Source organism: Labeo rohita, chromosome 23, assembly GCF_022985175.1.
Source record: "Labeo rohita strain BAU-BD-2019 chromosome 23, IGBB_LRoh.1.0, whole genome shotgun sequence".
In the NCBI taxonomy this organism is placed as follows: Eukaryota; Metazoa; Chordata; class Actinopteri; order Cypriniformes; family Cyprinidae; genus Labeo; species Labeo rohita.
Genome location: NC_066891.1, coordinates 12,239,277 through 12,256,647, shown reverse-complemented (window position 1 = coordinate 12,256,647; position 17,371 = coordinate 12,239,277). Strand labels below are relative to the sequence as shown.

The 17,371-nt window shown below is 35.8% G+C and overlaps 1 protein-coding gene across 2 annotated transcripts in view; it reads right to left on the bottom strand.

The window, feature by feature from the left end:
* The window catches only part of casz1 (castor zinc finger 1), a 234,777-nt gene extending 231,542 nt beyond the window's left edge, over positions 1-3,235 (bottom strand). The window contains exon 1 of one of the 2 annotated variants that reach the window (XM_051097448.1): positions 3,179-3,235. The gene's annotated coding sequence lies outside the window, so the exon portion shown is untranslated. The remainder of the gene's footprint in view (positions 1-3,178) is intronic. The other variant, XM_051097449.1, reaches the window with a different exon arrangement.
* Between the last annotated feature and the right edge of the window lie 14,136 nt (positions 3,236-17,371).

Below are 17,371 nucleotides of genomic sequence, written 5' to 3'. Positions count from 1 at the left end.
AAATTTTGCATTTTCTCACAAAACATTTGTGTTTTTATACAAAAGTGTTGAGTTCCACAAATAAACTTTCTGTTGTCTTGCAAAAGTATTGCTCCCTCAAGAAATTTAGCATTTTCTCACAACACATTTGCTTTCTTATGCAAAAGTATTGATTTCCGCCAATAAACTTTACATTGTCAAAACATTTTGCACTTTCTTTCAAAATGTTTGCGTTCTTATGCAAAAGTATTGATTTCCGCCAATAAAATTTGTGTTGTCTGGCAAAAATATTGCATTCCCCAAGAAATTTTTGTATTTTTTCACAAAACATTTGCGTTCTTATGCAGAAGTATTGATTTCCTCAAAAAAATAACATTGTCTTGCTAAAGTTTTGCATTCCCCTAAAAAAGTAGCATTTTCTCACAACACATTTGTGTTCTTATGCAAAAGTATTGATTTCCACCAATAAAATTTGCATTGTCTTGCAGAGGTTTTGCATTCACCCAAGAAATTTTCAGCTCTCTTTGCAAAACATTTGCGTTATCTTACAAAAGGTTTGCGTTCAGCCAAGAAACTGAATTTTTTCCTACCACCATATTATTTTCTTTCATATAAGTTTTGTAAGCAAATTTTAATTTTTGCACAAAACATTTGCGTTCTTCAGCAAAAGTATTGATTTCCGCCAATAAAATTTGCTTCGTCTTGCAAAATTATTGCATTCTCACAAGAAATGTTGCATTTTTCTCACAAAACATTTGCGTTCTTCAGCAAAAGTATTATTTCTCCCAAATAAATTTTCAGCTCTCTCGCAAAAAACATTTGCATCCTCTTACAAAAGTATTGAACTTTGTGTTCCTGGCGGATTGTGTTCCCCCAAGAAACTGATTTTTTTCTATTTTATTTTTAGATTTCATGAGTAAAGTTCCTCAGGGGGACACTTCATTTTCTGAGAGAATGAAAAAAAAATTAATGTACGTTGCTCTTTATGAATTAGAATGTCTAAAAGACTTATAAACACATGATTTTTTTTAGGGTGCTCAATGCAACTTCCGCATTTAGCAATGAGACTTAAAGCACCTGAGATATCTCTGTTCTACTCATCTATGCAAACATTTGTAAACTTCCGATCAGTTCTAAGCACAACACAGAGCATAAGTAAGAAGACACCCTGACTTTATTATGGACATCTGGATATAAAATATCTCATCTGTGCCAATACCACTCAATAAAACAGATATTCCAAACGACAGGACGTGATACTTTGCAAATTGATGGCACAAACCTGACTGCATTGCAAGGAGCTCTCTGCTGACAGCATGCAGGATGGTTTTGGCTTTAAAAAATGGTGACACCCTTTAAGGTGACCCCCCAGAATGCATCTTATGAAATTACAACAGACAGAAATCCATTTGCAACTGTGCTCTAACACTGAGATTACACTGTTACTATAGAGTCTTCCTGCAAATTAATTTGGAGGTTCATTTCATATATTATACGAATGGAGAGTGGTAGGAAAATTAAATCTCTGCTTCAAACATTCCTGTGTATGCTATGTTATTTCTGCAGGGGCTTCTGGGAAGAAAAACCGTCAGTGCCCGCTTATACTGCAGACCTGCGGCAGTTATGACTACTTTTGAATCACAGTTGCCTGGGACTCCAGACTAGTGATTTCAGTACGACTCGAAATTATTTCTCACAAGATCTTAATGTTTCATTCCAGTCAATGTGCAATCTCACTTCCAGGGATCATTTAAATGATGTGATGACATTACATGATTTAGGTGAGCGTGTACTGGTACACTTTGCACTTGAAGAAAACAGCTCAATTGCTTCGAGGGCTATTTGACCTTGGATAAAAGCGCTATCATTTGTACATGGACCTTAATTATTCTTTCATCGACCAGCATCTCCTTTTCATCTCCAAGATTTTAATGCCAAAGTGAGAAATTCTGACCTAAATGATTTTATATAACTACTGTTGAAATGATTTTATACAGTAACCACAAGAAGAGAGAGAACTTTAACACGTTAATGATCATCTGACATGTACGTTACACATAATATTCAGTATCTGGCAAATTTCCAATGCACATTTAAAATAAGATAGAATGATGAAAAATCCAGCATCATAATTTTATCCCGCTACACAAAAAGTTCAAAACCCAGACACATTCTTTTGCCATTAGCCCAAAATGTAAACAAAATAAAAACAGCATTCATGTGTCAAATTAATAAAAAAAGAAAAAAAAAAAAAAAAAGAAAAAACTCAATTCATTCACTTTAGTTAGGTGCCATGAACTAACAATGAACAACAATTTTTATTCAGTATTTGTTTATCTAGATTACTGTTAATTCATATATACACTCATTCATAGCTAATTCATGTTATGAATTACCTTAATGTTACTTCAAGTTTTTAATGTAATTTTAAACTGATTTCTAATATTTACAGTTTAAAATGTTAAAAAGTCAGTAAGATTTTTTTCTTTTTTAATGAAACTGATATTTCTGTTCAGAAATGATGCACTAAATTGATCAAAAGTGACAGTAAATACATTTCGAATGTTATAAAAAATTATTTGAAATAAATGCTGTTCTTTTGACTGTCTATTCAAAGAATCCTTAAAAAAATATTTTTCCACAAAAATATTAAGCAGCATAACTGTTTACAAGATTGATAATAATACAAAATATTTTTGTATAAGCCTGACAGGCTGCTGAAAATTCAGGTTTGCATCACAGAAATAAATTATATTTTAAAGTTTATTAAAATAGAAAACTCTATTTTATAAAATGTATAAATATTTTATCAAAACAGAAAATTGTAAATATATTGCACTGTTGTAATACTGTTTTACTGTATTTTTATCAAATAAATGCAGCCTTGCTGAGCAAAAGATACTTTAAACATTAAAAATGTAACTGATAACATAATAGTTAATGTAAAATTACTGCAACATTATAATACCTAATGCATGAACTAATGTTAATGAATTGAGCCTCATTCACTGAGGAAATAAGGAAGCTTAAACCACCCAAATTATCTGTTTCATATTCACAGAATCAAACTTATTGAGGCCCCCCTGTGACACAGGCTGTGTGTGTAATTTTGAATGTGAGGCACTCTTTACCCTGTGGGGGGACTTGGGAGCCATGTGTCGACATGCACCATACTGCTCACTACATTGCCTGGTCTTACCGGGAACAGGAAAGAAGGGGCGGAACAGAGGCTCTCCAGATGTTCTCCATCACAGGGCCACAGGGGAGAACTGCACCGAGCTGTAACACCTGCTTCTGCAAGAACCGCCACAACCGGGCCAAACACAAGCACTGCGAATGACAGGAAAACAGCTCATTTTATAGCACACGCTAATGCCAGAGCGGCTTTCCCTGGCAGCATTTCTACTGTCCTAAGCTTCATAACAGCATATCTACCGGTTTACATGATCACACGATCAGTGCCAGACATTAAAACTTGCTCACGAACAGCATTCAGCTGAGATCTGAGTAGGTGGTGAAGGGGGAAAGGCGACTGGCATTTTTAGGGGCTGGGGGACTGCTGTTGGATAGTATAATCTTTAATTTCCTAAAATAGTAAGTTCACTTGTGGGCAATGCAGGACTATGTCCTACTGTTTGTACCCATAAAAGGATTCTTTGCAGACTGGCTACTTTAAAGACTTTCAATTCATGCATACAAACAAAAATAGATCAATTAAAGCAGAATTATGATTTAAATAGTTCCCCCAGAAATAAAAAATCTGGCATTAATTACTCACCTTCATGTCGTTCCAAATCCGTAAGACCTTTGTTCACCTTCAGAACACAAATTAAGATATCTTTGATGAAATCTGAGAGCTTTCTGCATAGACAGCAAGGCAACTGACACGTTCAAGGCCCACAAAGGTAGTAAAGACATTGATAAAATAGTCCATGTGACATCAGTGGTTCAACTTTAATTTTATGAAGCTATGTGAATAATTGTCTGCAAAGAAAACAAAAATAATGACTTTTTTTTAGTTAAGGTTGGATGGTTGGTTATTTTATCGACGTCCTTACTACCTTTCTGGGCCTTGAAAGTGGTAGCTGCGTTGCTGTCTATGCAGGGTCAGAAAACTGTCGGATTTCATCAAAAATATCTTCATTTGTGTTCCAAAGACGAACAAAGGTCTTACAGGTTTGGAACAACATGAGGGTGAGTAATTAATAACAGAATTTTCATTTTTTGGTGAACTATCCCTTTAAATAAATAGTTCACTTGCTGAAAATTTGGAGAAATTTAGCATTACATCACTTGCTGACCAATGGATCTTCTGCAGTGAATGGGTGCCGTAAACAGTTTGAAGGTAAACTGTCTTCATTTCTTACAAACGCACAGCTTTTCACTTGACAAGATGATAATTGATGAACTGGAGTTGTGTGGATAACTTGTGGATGACAGTTATGCTTTTATCCGATATTTTAACTCTCATTCTGACGGCACCCATTCACTACAGAGGGTCTACTGGTGAGTAAAAGATATGATGCTGAATTTCTCCAAATCTATTCTGATAAAGAAACTCTTACGTACTCTTATGTACATCTTGGATGGCCTGAGGGTGAGTTCGTTTTCAGCAAATTTTCATTTTTTGGTGAACTATCCCTTTAAAGGAATAGTTCACTTGCTGAAAATTTGGAGAAATTTAGGCCGCGTTTAAACTAGTGCATTTTCATTTTAAAAGGCATAACTTTTGCTACAGTTACGCCTGTCGTTTACACTACTTCGGCCTTTTCAACCCTCAAAAACGGAGACTTTTGAAAACACTGCAGACCCCATTTTAGTTTGAAAACTCCGGGGCTGCGTTTCAATGTAAACGGACCAAAACAGAGACTTTTGAAAATGATAGCGTGGCTGCCCACATTCGATCTGCGTATCCTTGACGACTGTGTAAACAGTAACATCATGTTCATTGTTGTACCCATAGATTTGTGCAGGTAGATGCATCATGTGACCGCTCCAAGCACGTAGACGTGTCCGAATCTACCTATACGTATCTATGGTTGTACCTGCATGAATGGTCATGTGACATGCGTTTTTGGTTTGGTAGTGTAGACGGAGATCATTCCTAAATGCAGATAAAATGCCAGTGTAGACGCGGATCGTTTTAGTGTAAACGCACTAGTGTAAACAGGGCCTTAGTATTACATTACTTGCTCACCAATGGATCTTCCACAGTGAATAGGTGCCATAAACAGTTTAAAGGCAGTACGTCTTCATTTCTTACACACATGAAGATTTTCGCTTCACAAGACGTTAATTGATGGACTGAAGTCGTGTGGATAACATGGATTATTGTTATGTTTTTATCAGCTGTTTGAACTCTCATTCTGACGGCATCCATTCACTGCAAGCACATAATGCTAAATTTCTCCAAATCTATCCTAATGAAGAAACAAACTCATGTACATATTGGATGGCCTGAGGGTGAGTACATACTCAATTTTGGGTGAACTGCCTTAAAATGTATGCATGATACAGCACTGTCTTCTAAAAGAAAAAAGCTTGAAACAATTAGGCAAGCAAAAAAAATGTTGGTCATGTGGTGTATCACATTTGAGCAGCATGTGAGAGGAAAATGATAAACAATATCATAGTTTCCAACTAAAAACACTGACTTGAAAAGTCCTCAAGAGGTATAGGCTAAGTCCATGATTACTTTGAGTCTCAAATCGCATTCCGGTAATCTGTTCGTCGTGCACGCACACAAAATGCAAATGAGCAGAAACAAAAGGGAGCACGAGAGCCGCGGCAGGTGAGAGCGCGCGACGCTCAATAACACCAATGTTAAATTCTCCTTGACCTGCGGGTCACCAAACACCGACCCCAAATCGTTTAATATTTTCCCTTCGAGATCAATGCCGGCATAAATTTGGATTCAATGACAAGAATAATTTAAAACAGATCTATAAATGATAAGATGCAATTCCCAGAAGTGCTGCATGCATACTATTAAATTGACAGTATTGTTTTGGAAGCTTTAAACAAAAAAAGTTTGTCTAGCGGACGAAGCGTCACGCTTCTCTGTATTAAAAGTGTTTCCGTATGCATGAAAAAAGTTAAACGAGCCTTAGGATGTAATATAGCATCAAAATATTAAACATTGCAATTTGCTTTATTTGATTTACAGTATTCATTACAGGTAAGAGCTCAAAAAAAGAAAGCAATCCGAGAATGCAATAAACACATTTTCATGCGTAATTTACTCGATGAAACTTGGCAGATAACTGTATTTTGCGTGGGTAAGACCACGTATTGTAATAGACATCTTTTGTATTCTGCATCCACGTTTGGTCTCGGGGATACAGGTTAAAAATATCCTTTCATCTGAAGGTAATCTACAATAACTGTGATCTCACCACGTGTTTAATTCGAGTTCAGTGCTAATACTGTTTTGCAAATCATAAAAAAGGCTCTCACTGATAAATATTAATTTGAGCCTTCATGATGTATTTGAAAATTCCAGCTAAAATGTCACCACATGGAACATTAATGTAATATTTCAAGGCCTGAGAGCAATGCTCATATTGATTGCATTTATTTGACTCAAGGGATGAGGAATAATTCTTCAGCCTGGGACACATCTGGCAGCCAAAGATGCGAGGCAGGGAATGAGAAAATGCAAAATAACAATAAAAATAATAGGACTCGGATTTAAATATATCACCTCGACATTGTTTTAATGTGAATGGCTTAATACAGAGGAGATGCACCTCCTGCAGTTATACATCTATTTCCGAAAGCCTTATTTCGGCATAGTACATGATAGGCTACAGATTAGAAACTAAGAAGCATTTTCATCTCCTCGCGGGGAAAAAGCAATTGCACCCTTCTAGATGACACAGGTAAACAGTCCGAGTCCTTGAAACCTCACCTTTTCCTTATATTGACAGTGCTCTTCAGTTGCAAATCAGCAGACTGTTCTGGAAAATAAAGCCTGTCTCCTTCTGGCAAGTTTAAGCAGAGACAGACGAGTTTCAGTATGCCTATGTCCTAAAAGTCATTTGTAATATTGACTATCATTAGGGAAGGGCGTCTCTCTGTCCTGGTGCAAATGAAACGAAATTTGAGACGCCGCTTGACCCACACCTCAACTGCTGTGAAATTTACCAAGAATTCCAACAACAGAATGTTGGAAACATTCATTCACTGAGGCACTGGGAAATATTTAAATTTGTACTCAAATCATTTCATTAAAACTACTTATACTTATAAAATTAAACATATTTGTAACTGCACATTAAATTATATTTGAAATTATACACTGAAATAACATTATACATTGAAAATATTTGGTGTTGTAATGTAATTACACTACTTCTAATAAAAGACTACTGGACACTAGTTCATCAGTACTAATATCATATATACTGTATATTAAATGAAAAAAACATCTTTATGAAATGTTATCTGTTTATGTTCTAATAATAACTATTTGTTTTCTTACATAAAGGTTAAACATTTTCTCCCCTATCCAGTTTTGCATAGCACACTTGCCAAAATATTGTGATGACTCTGACAAGATCCTTTTGGTACAAGTTTCCTTTCTGGAATTAGAGGACATTCCTCTCTGCTGAATGGGATATCAATTATGTATAGCTAAAGCGCCACCTACTGGCTGGAATAAATCAGTCAGCACAGCATGTGGCAGCGTGATAACCTCACTGAACTCAAGTCATTTTATCAGATCCTTCCTTGCTTTTAAATACAGATGGATAACAGAAAATAACCGTAAATATGACATCAAAGACATGTTTCACTACTGGGCATTTGCTTTTTTTATGTAGTGACATTAACACTTCATACTATTTGTTTTGAGAAATGCACATGATTGAAATAATCAAAAATATATGTGAAATATATAGGGTTTTTGTGGACATGAAGAAATAAAATAAAATATAAATAAAAGATTTTTTTAAAGTAGTGTTGAATATATACACTGTTGTATAAAATCTTAAAATAATTATAAAATTTTATTTTATATACATGAACAGAAAAAATGAAAGTAAATTTATCTTTAACAGCCTAGCGACATGAAATACTACAGTTCCCCAATTCATCAGTTAGCATCTGTGACAAGTTTTTGGCTGGTGATCTTAGCACGCAATCTTGAGAGGCTAGGCGGACTTGACTGTCATAAACAATATACTTGAGATGAACATAAAACAACAATAGGTTTTTTTCCCCCCACCACAAAGTGTTGCACACATGTGCACACATACTCACATGCAAAACTCTTAGATAAACACAGCATGATACTGATATATGTTTAGATGAGATGAAGGGATCTCAAAACAATTTAGTTTTATCTTTTCTGTTATGATCATATATAGCATTTCAGAACAGTCCATATATACTACATAACAAATAATAACCATTATATTTAAAAAGAGTGTAATTAGGGATGGCATTCCTCTTCAAAGAATCAAATATCAGTGCAGCCTATCCTTGATTTCTCTGTTACCCAATAAGTCACTTCAACATCACAGCTTTACATGTCTGAATATTGGAGCCGAAGGCAAACGGAGCGTTTTGAAAAGTACTCCATCACTCCCAGCTCAAAAAATGGATATTGAGCTTATCATATTTCAGCTGTGATGCCATTGCTTGTTCACCACAGTGTCATTAAAATTGACGAACCACAAAAAAGAGAGTCAATGATTTCACAATTACTTAGTCTCTTGGCCATCCACCCAAGCTTTGAAGTATCCCGTGAACTGGTGGAGGCCCTCTCCACTTCATTAGACAGCGTCAAGACCACATGATGTAACTCAATCCATTGAGAAGTCTCAATTACAATGTGGTCCATTACATCGCTGGAAGCCGATTCGAAACCTATCAAAATCTGAAAGACTCATTTAGTCCGGGGGTCTCTCGCCGTCCTGGATGTCCCACTGCAACGTGCCCGACACGTACACCCCCTGTCTATATTGCTTGTTCAACTTGACACGTAATTACAGAGGAAATATTTGTGTATTTTGTACGGGTGCCACAAAACTGCAGTCGACTCGCTGCCAAGGCTTCACAGCTCTCGCTGCTGCTGCTGCTCCAGCCAGAATCCCTGATTAAAACAAGATGGTTTCATTTGGGCCAGCTTTGCAAGGAATCACTCCCAGAGATCTGGCGTGCGCTGCCAAGTCTACTACCGCGAAGAGCGTGAGACACTGCAGTGAGAGTACTGTGCATTAAAACACTACAGGGTTCTGGCTTCTCAATACACTTGCAAACACACACGGCCACTTGCCTGCCTGTGATATTCAATACTAGATAAAAGCCTAGCTTTATTAAAACGTGACTATATTTCTAAGGTGAGGAGACATTTTGCACCTGAACAAACATTGGCTGAAGTTCAAAATAATAGTGAGATTATTAATAATCTATTTGAAAAGCAAAAAAAAAAAAAGCTTGTGCCAAAATCTGAGCTTAAATTCATTCAGGTTCAAATTAAGAACTTTGTAAAACAGCATATTTGATCTGAAACAAACTTATTTACCCTGAAACTACCAGGATGTTGTACAGAAGCTTTCATGAATATAAAAAGACCAGATGCATGTACAACGGCTCACCAAACCACAAAAGCATCTCCAAGGACTTCCCAAGACATGAATATTAACATAATGCGGAATAAAGAATCTACCCTGTTCCATTATATATGTTAAAATTAATTAATGTCTCAGATTATACCCAGGAAATCTATGGAGGATAGATGTTAATAGCAATGTGCAACTTTCAAGAGCGCGGTGAGTTTTCATGCTTCAAACACTGCATTTATGATATGAATTTCTGATATCTACAGAATATAATTATGCTTAGCAAAAAATGTATACACACACACACACACACACACACACACAGTTGTTCAGTGTAAATGAATTGTGTTTAAGGGAAGACACTGCAGGCAAAAAAAATTTCATTCATCTGTCAAGTTTAGGATTTTGGGCTTTTTGGTTTTTCATAAAGTGTTTTTTTCAGACTAGTGGAAAGAAAACACCCAAAATACACTGTCAAGTGTTTCTTTTATAGCACTTTATCTATTTGTGTCAGTAGATTTCAATTACAATACATATTTTAATGGCCATTTTCTCAAAATGAGTTTTTTCTCCTACACTGAGCCTTAAATCTCCACTTCAGTAGCACTTACACACACCAAACTTTACATTTTTATTCTTATCTAGATCCTAAAGGTTTTTACTGAGGGATTTGTTCATATATAATTTGCTTGACTTTATACAACATTTTATTCCCCAAAAAACTGTATAAAAAAAAAAAAAAAAAGTTGTTTTCTGTCTGTTCTAAGTTTTTTCTGAATTATGAAGCGACAATGAGATACCCAAAATTCCCTTTGTAAAATCTTTTGACTCTAATATGTCAAAAAAATTAAATAAGAATTTTGAAACTGACTTCCAGTGTTTAGATTTTTGTACTAGAAATGTATGCAAATTAACACATATTTAATTAAATAAATAAAAAAAACATTTTAGAAAACTTGTAATAGAAAAAATGTTTGCATTTATCAATGTAATCAATCAAATGGGTAAGTAAGGGTGATAATTATTAGTTAATTTTTTTTTTACCCTATTCACCTGCAGTGTCTTAAGAAATAATAAAAAATAAAACCCAGGTTATTTTAAAGAGCGTATTTCGCTTTGCACTGAAAGACGGCAAAAAATCCATGTGCAGCAGTTCCCTAAAAGCAGCGCAGTCTTTTTTAAAATCATAATATTGATTGTGAAGGACTGTAGACAACCCTCTGTCAATAAACTGTGCCATAATGCAATGCTCGCACATAAACGCAATAATAATAATTATGAAATTAAATCTCAATTATATCGATATGACCTAGTTTCTATAAACTTCTTGGACATTGTCGAACTCATTACGCTGTAAAGGTGTGGTTTACGAGACAGTAACAATGAGAACGATGTTAGCCAGTCCGGTTAAAATATTCCTACAGGATTATTTCACGGTGTAAATATTAACTTCACCATTACCCCATGTCTATAAGCAGGTAGACTGTAAATTGGTAACGTATCCTTTATTGATAGCTCTTAAAATTAATAAGCATACAAATCATTAGACACACTTATCGGCTTCACACCAAATATTAAGATGCAAAGCTCTGAAGATGTTATTCTTGGAGAGCGTGCTGTTAAATACAGAAGCCCCACTATCGAGATAAGCTGTCAGACGGCTCTGTGCTGAGGAAAGCGCGCCGTCTAATCTAACCACTCCGCTCCCAGCACTTAGGGTAGAGCGTGCCATACTGGAAATCCTCAGACAAATAAAACAAAGTGGGGCCACATTGATGCTCTGTCTTGTTTTATATGATGGCTTGGAATAAATGAACTTTAAATGGAACCTTGGCAGCAACGTGGGCTATTGATCGATCTGGACAGAAGCTGAAGTTTAAGGGCATAGCTTTCCCCGAGCTGGGCTGTAACTGGAGTAATGAAATTGATTGGGCACAGAGAGGTGACAAGCCAGTAGAGTCAAGCCCTTGATGTAGGGAAACAAGAGTGGCATCTAATTGGGGTGTAATATAGGTCTTTAGAGGACATTAAGCACTCAAGTGCAGGGAACCAAAAGGCTCCTTAGCAAGCTTAAGAGTGAAGACTTTAAGCCCTTTCGATCACACCAACATTTTCTTAGTGTGACAACAACAACAAGATGTTTATTCACTCTTTAAACAATACAGAAAACACCTAAACATCTTTACTTCACTGCTTGAGGGAGTATTCAATTCAAACAAAATGAATATTACCAGTTTAATAAAAGTTAAGATCAACCGAATCAGGGATTCTGTCCACAAAAATTGCTTTGAAATATATATAAAATATATAAATAAATAAATTTAAATGTTTGACATTGAAATAAACATACTTACTGATAAAATTCTTACTCTCACTATACAGCCACAAAACATAAGCAATATGATTTTAGTGTGATAAAAACTGGTTTATAACTGTTATAACTGTGTAAAGTTCTGCTACCAATCAAAAGATTGTAAGAGTAAGGGTTTTTTTTTTTTAAGAAAATAATACTTTTATTCGGCAAAGGCACAAACATTTACTGATCCTCCAGAAGGAGAAATGATGCATTAAGAGCTGGGGGTGAAAACTTTTGAACAAATTTTTCTTATTGTGTTGAAATATAATTTTTTTTTCCATTTAGTACTGCCCTTCAGATGCAACAAATGATACTTGCATGCTTCCCGGAAGACAAATTAAGTACAATTTACCTTGATCTTCCAATTCAAAAGGTTTTCACCCCCCAGCTCTTAATGTTTTGTGTTTCCTTCTGGAGCATTAGTGAATGTTTGAACCTTTTTTAATAGTTGTGTTCGAGTCCCTCAGTTGTCCTCAGTGTGAAAAGATGGATCTCAAAATCATGCAGTCACTGCTGGAAAGGGTTCAAATATGCAAAAGATGCTGAAAACCAAAGAATGTGCAAGACATGGAGGATTTTTCTGAAAAATAGTGCTCAGTTTAACTGTTCAGAACAAACAAGGGACTCATGAGCAACCATCACAAAAAAAAAAAAAACACAGTCATATGAATTGCAATTCCATATGTACATAACAGAGGCTGATAAGAATGGACTTCACGCTTATGTTGTTGCAAACCTGTCTTTTAGAGAAAGAAAAACAAAATGAAAATGTACTGGTCACTCTTTTCCATTGAGACTGAAGCCTTTGAGCTTCAAAAATACACAAAAGTACCTTCATATAGTCGGTCATCCAGGTAACCACACACAGTATTAAGAACCAAGGGTTCCCAAACTTTTGAAGCGGCTATTTTTTTGTCTTGTGGACTATATGTAAACATCTTTTATGTAAAATATCTTACATAGGACAGTACTAAATAAAAAAAAAAAAAACATGCATTTTGTATGATCTCTCTTATTTTGTTAAAAGTACTCACATTTTCACAGATTCTGCAAGGGATTCCCAAACTTTCGCATGCCACTGTATATATACATATATTAAAACAGAAAGGTTCTTTTAAAAATTTAATAGTGTTTCACAATATTGCTGTTTTAAATAAGGTGTTTTTGTTCAATTGTAAGCTTCACATCTTTAGTTCCAAAAACGTCCCCATCCACTTTCAATGTACAGTGACTGACCCTTAGCAAACAGCTTGATTGACAGGTGATCTGACCAATCATAACACAGAATCTGCCATTTTGTCCGACAAACAAATCAGAGAGGAGAGTAGATTAACTTCCGTGCACTTAAACTTGAAAAATTGTGTGTATTGACGTTTTTTCCACAGTTTAAATAAAATACATTCTGATGTTCATTTATGTTTATTTCGTGCTTAAAATAAATAAGAAAAAACTATCGGTTAACATGTCGGTTGATCTAATAAGGGAATACACTAATCTGTCACGACACACTGAAAAAAAAACTGTATTTATTGTTTAAATTTCTTTAAAAAAAAAAAGATTTTAAAGACCTTGCTTCGTACTAGAAGTAACCTGCTTTATCTTGTCTGTCAGTTTCACTGCGTGAAAACGTTTAGTGTGAGAGTGGAATTTTTTGTCAGACATAGCAAAGAAGGGTGGGTTTTTGCGAAGGGTCAACTGCCTCAATTTAATCCCCCTTTTTTTTCCAGAAAACAAGAGATGAGTCGAAATCGAGCTTAGTTTGCACTGAACCTGGATTGTTCTTTTAATACACAATATTTTGGTTCATGCGGCTGTTTTGATCCTTCACCGCACTGGTGATCTAGAGAGGAAAAGACATTTGTCACCTATGCAAAATGGCCTTAGTGGCCACACTGAAGAAAAAGTTACAGCACATTACAAGCACTTAGCGCAGTGATATCAAGGTTCACCTCTGATTTCCAATCTTAGGCCAGGAAGGGGGTGGGGAGAGGGTCATTAAAACGCCATTACAAGCCCATATTTCACATTCCAGCCTCGCCTATGTTTCAAGGTGTTAAAAGCTCAATGTATATTCCACTATATTTAAGCACCGGGACAGCAAAGCCGTACAGACACCTCACCGGCAGCCATTGACCTTGGCCTATTCAGCCTTCATTAGCTTTTAGACACTTATCACTCATAACTGGGTTTGTCCTCGTTGCCACACTTCCTCCTTCACTTCACTTAGGCCGGCAAATAATGGCTGGAATCCATTTATCTGCCATTTCCAACAAGTGCGTGACATTAACGAATTATCTGCTTTTCTCTAAGTATGGCCAAGGTACCCTCCGAAGAATTCCCTCGCTCCTGGGTCAGCCTTTTAGAACTGCCTTTCTTCATTAGTGCCATTTTCTTTCCGCCGTCTTTAAATATTCATTCTGTTTTTTGCACACGCTGATTTCGGTTTATGAGCACTATTGGGCGCAAGCTTTTTTTTTCCCAAACACATATTTATTTAGTTATGATTTTTTAATGCTCTCTTCTACTTTATAACCATAATCCTCAGGAAAACATTGATCTGAGTTGCAAATGAATCTAATTATGGCTTCCATTCTCTGTGTGAGATATTGACTTCTGGTTAACGCTGTTCCTCTTGTAGCGCGCAGTGATCGGCAAGAAAGTCAAAATGTGGCATTAAAAGTATAATCTGTATGAGATTAAATAGAAAGAATTGCTCCCCTAAAATGCTCAACAGATTTTTAACAGAATGCACAATCGTTTTGAGCATACTTAACGCTGTTATGATCATAAAAACTCGGTGCTCAGAGGGTAAGAACAAGTAAAGGCCCAGACAGTGATGTACCAAGAAAAAAAAAACATTGCTTTTAACACGAAAAACATCCCCGTTTCATCTCCGCCGGTGAGAATATGGTCTAAGCGACGCAGGTGTCATTTAGTATTTGTTTAAACCACACAGTACCGGCCTTTGATGCAAAGCCTCGACTTTCAACCATTTCCAGCGAAGCCGATTTTAAATATTCCATTGCATCGCATGTCGTCGATCTCTATGTAAAATGGTCATGATTATTTTATTTTGTAACATTAATGGAAGAACATGGGCGGGTGGGGGGGCAGCTCGTGCATTTGCAATTCATATTCCCCTGCATGATTACATTAAGAGAGTGTTCTGTCATATTTGATTAATGTATCTTGTTTTCCTTAAAACCAGATTAAAATATGAAAACTGACAGAAATGAGGCCATTACAAAGAATTATCAATTTTTAATAATCTACTCAAGAGAGGAAAAATGAAGTGGCGTACACAAAGGAGCTGCTCAGAAATTCAGTAATCAGGATTTTGCTACATTCGCAATCAGTGTTATGTGGCAGATGGGGACTAGGCGTCTGTGTTTTAAGGGTCTTAGCTGGAACACAGACACAATTAACATGAAAGGTTCCCGCGCTAAGTGTGTTCATGTGTCAAAGCGAGAATGAAAAGTGTTATTGACTATGTAAAAGCACCAGCAGAGAATTTCATATTTCCATATGTACATAACAGAGGCTGACAAGAATGGACTTGAAACTATTAAAGGGACAGGTCACCTAAAAATTTTTCTGTCAGCATGTATTCACGCTTATGTTGTTGCAAACCTGTCTTTTAGAGAAAGAAAAACAAAATGAAAACGTACTGGTCACTCTTTTCCATTGAGAATGAAGCTTTTGAGCTTCAAAAATACACAAAAGTACCATGAAGTGTCAGAAAAGTAAAATATAGTTAAAGGAGAAGTTAAGATAAGACCCTTCTTCTTTGGCTGGGGTTGTTTAGAGCCCTTTAAAGCTGCATTTAAACTGCATTTTGGAAGTTCAAACTCACAGGCACCATAGAAATCCACTATATAGAGAGAAATGTTTTCCTCAAAAAAACATAATTTCTTATACGACTGAAGAAAGAAAGACATGAACCTTGATGAATCTTGGATGAATAATAAAACTATCCTACTGACTAATATTACTGTCCACTCTTTGCATTGGCAGAAACAAATAGCTTTGCATGTCGCCACGATATACTAATTGTGTACACCATTAACACAATTGATATAAGAGTGGTATATTCATAAGACACAGACTAGAGCCACCATAGAAAATGTTTAACCTTGTGAAAATGAAGAGGGGGAAAATGTACCTCTCTTGAACCATCAAAGTTAATGGCTATATTTGGAACAAAGAGTGTGTGTATGGGTATAAACTAGGATTTCAATTCCAGTATCAGCCATTTAGCATGACCGTGGGTGACTGTGAATTAAAAAGGTGGTCCTTTATGTGCGACCCCTCTGCTCAAAAGGGTACATCCATAACTTATGTAGACAGCCAGGCCATTAGCCACCAGAGCCAGGCCACCTTTACATAATACACTCTATACTAATCACTGACCACCCCAGTCACACAGCTAATAGATCACGCAGACCCCAGAACATATATTTTAGGATAAACGCGGTATATCATGCTCCTTTAAATAAAATCACCAGTTATACAACCCCACATGAGAAGTACTATACTGAATACTATACTGACATTTTCTATTCTGATATAGCAGAACAACAAAGTTAAAAAGATAGTTCCCGAAAAAAAAAAAAATTACCCCATGATTTACTCCTAGGTGTATATGACTTTTTTTCTTTCAGACGAATACAATCAGAGTTATATTAATAAATGTTCTGGCTCTTCCAAGCTTTATAATGGCAGTGAATGGCTGCTAAGATTTTGAAGACCAAAGAAGTGCATCCATCTATCATAAAAAGTAGTCCACCCAGCTCCAGAGGGTTAATAAAGGCCTTCGGAAGGGAATAAATGTGTTAGTATGAGAAAAAAAGCCATATTTAAAACTCTATAAACTGTAATCTCAAGCTTTCACTAACTGTTGTACGCGTATTCATGAGAGAGCATCGTTCCAGTGAATCAGTGTTAATTTTGACAGTAAATTTTGATTTAGTCTTAGTCATAGTCTTTTGACTAAAATGCCATTTATTTTAAGGTTTTATTATAATAGACACAGATTTAACTGATGTGACACGCAACATGCTTTTATATTCAAATTAAATGAAACCACTTAAAAAACACATTTTCAATGAAATGTCAGTGGTTATATAGGCTAATTATGCATTCTTTATAACAACTTGCTTACCACATTCTTTATTCTTTCAAACAGACATATTTATATAAATAAATGCATATTAATATTTATTAGGGTTACTAAAATTATTCAGGTCAAGAGCAGTGATTGATTTTCTGTCTTTCTTTTGTTGCTCGATTAATATCAATACCACAGACAATAGCAACTAAATTAGGCTGCTGTCCCTTTAAAACCAAATGCATGGATGCATGATACACATCCGATATTCTCCCAACTTTTTACGTTCACCTAAGACATAACCGAGTGTGTTTATGTGAATACTCGTCAAAACATTTTGTGTGTATTTCTACGTTTACGAGA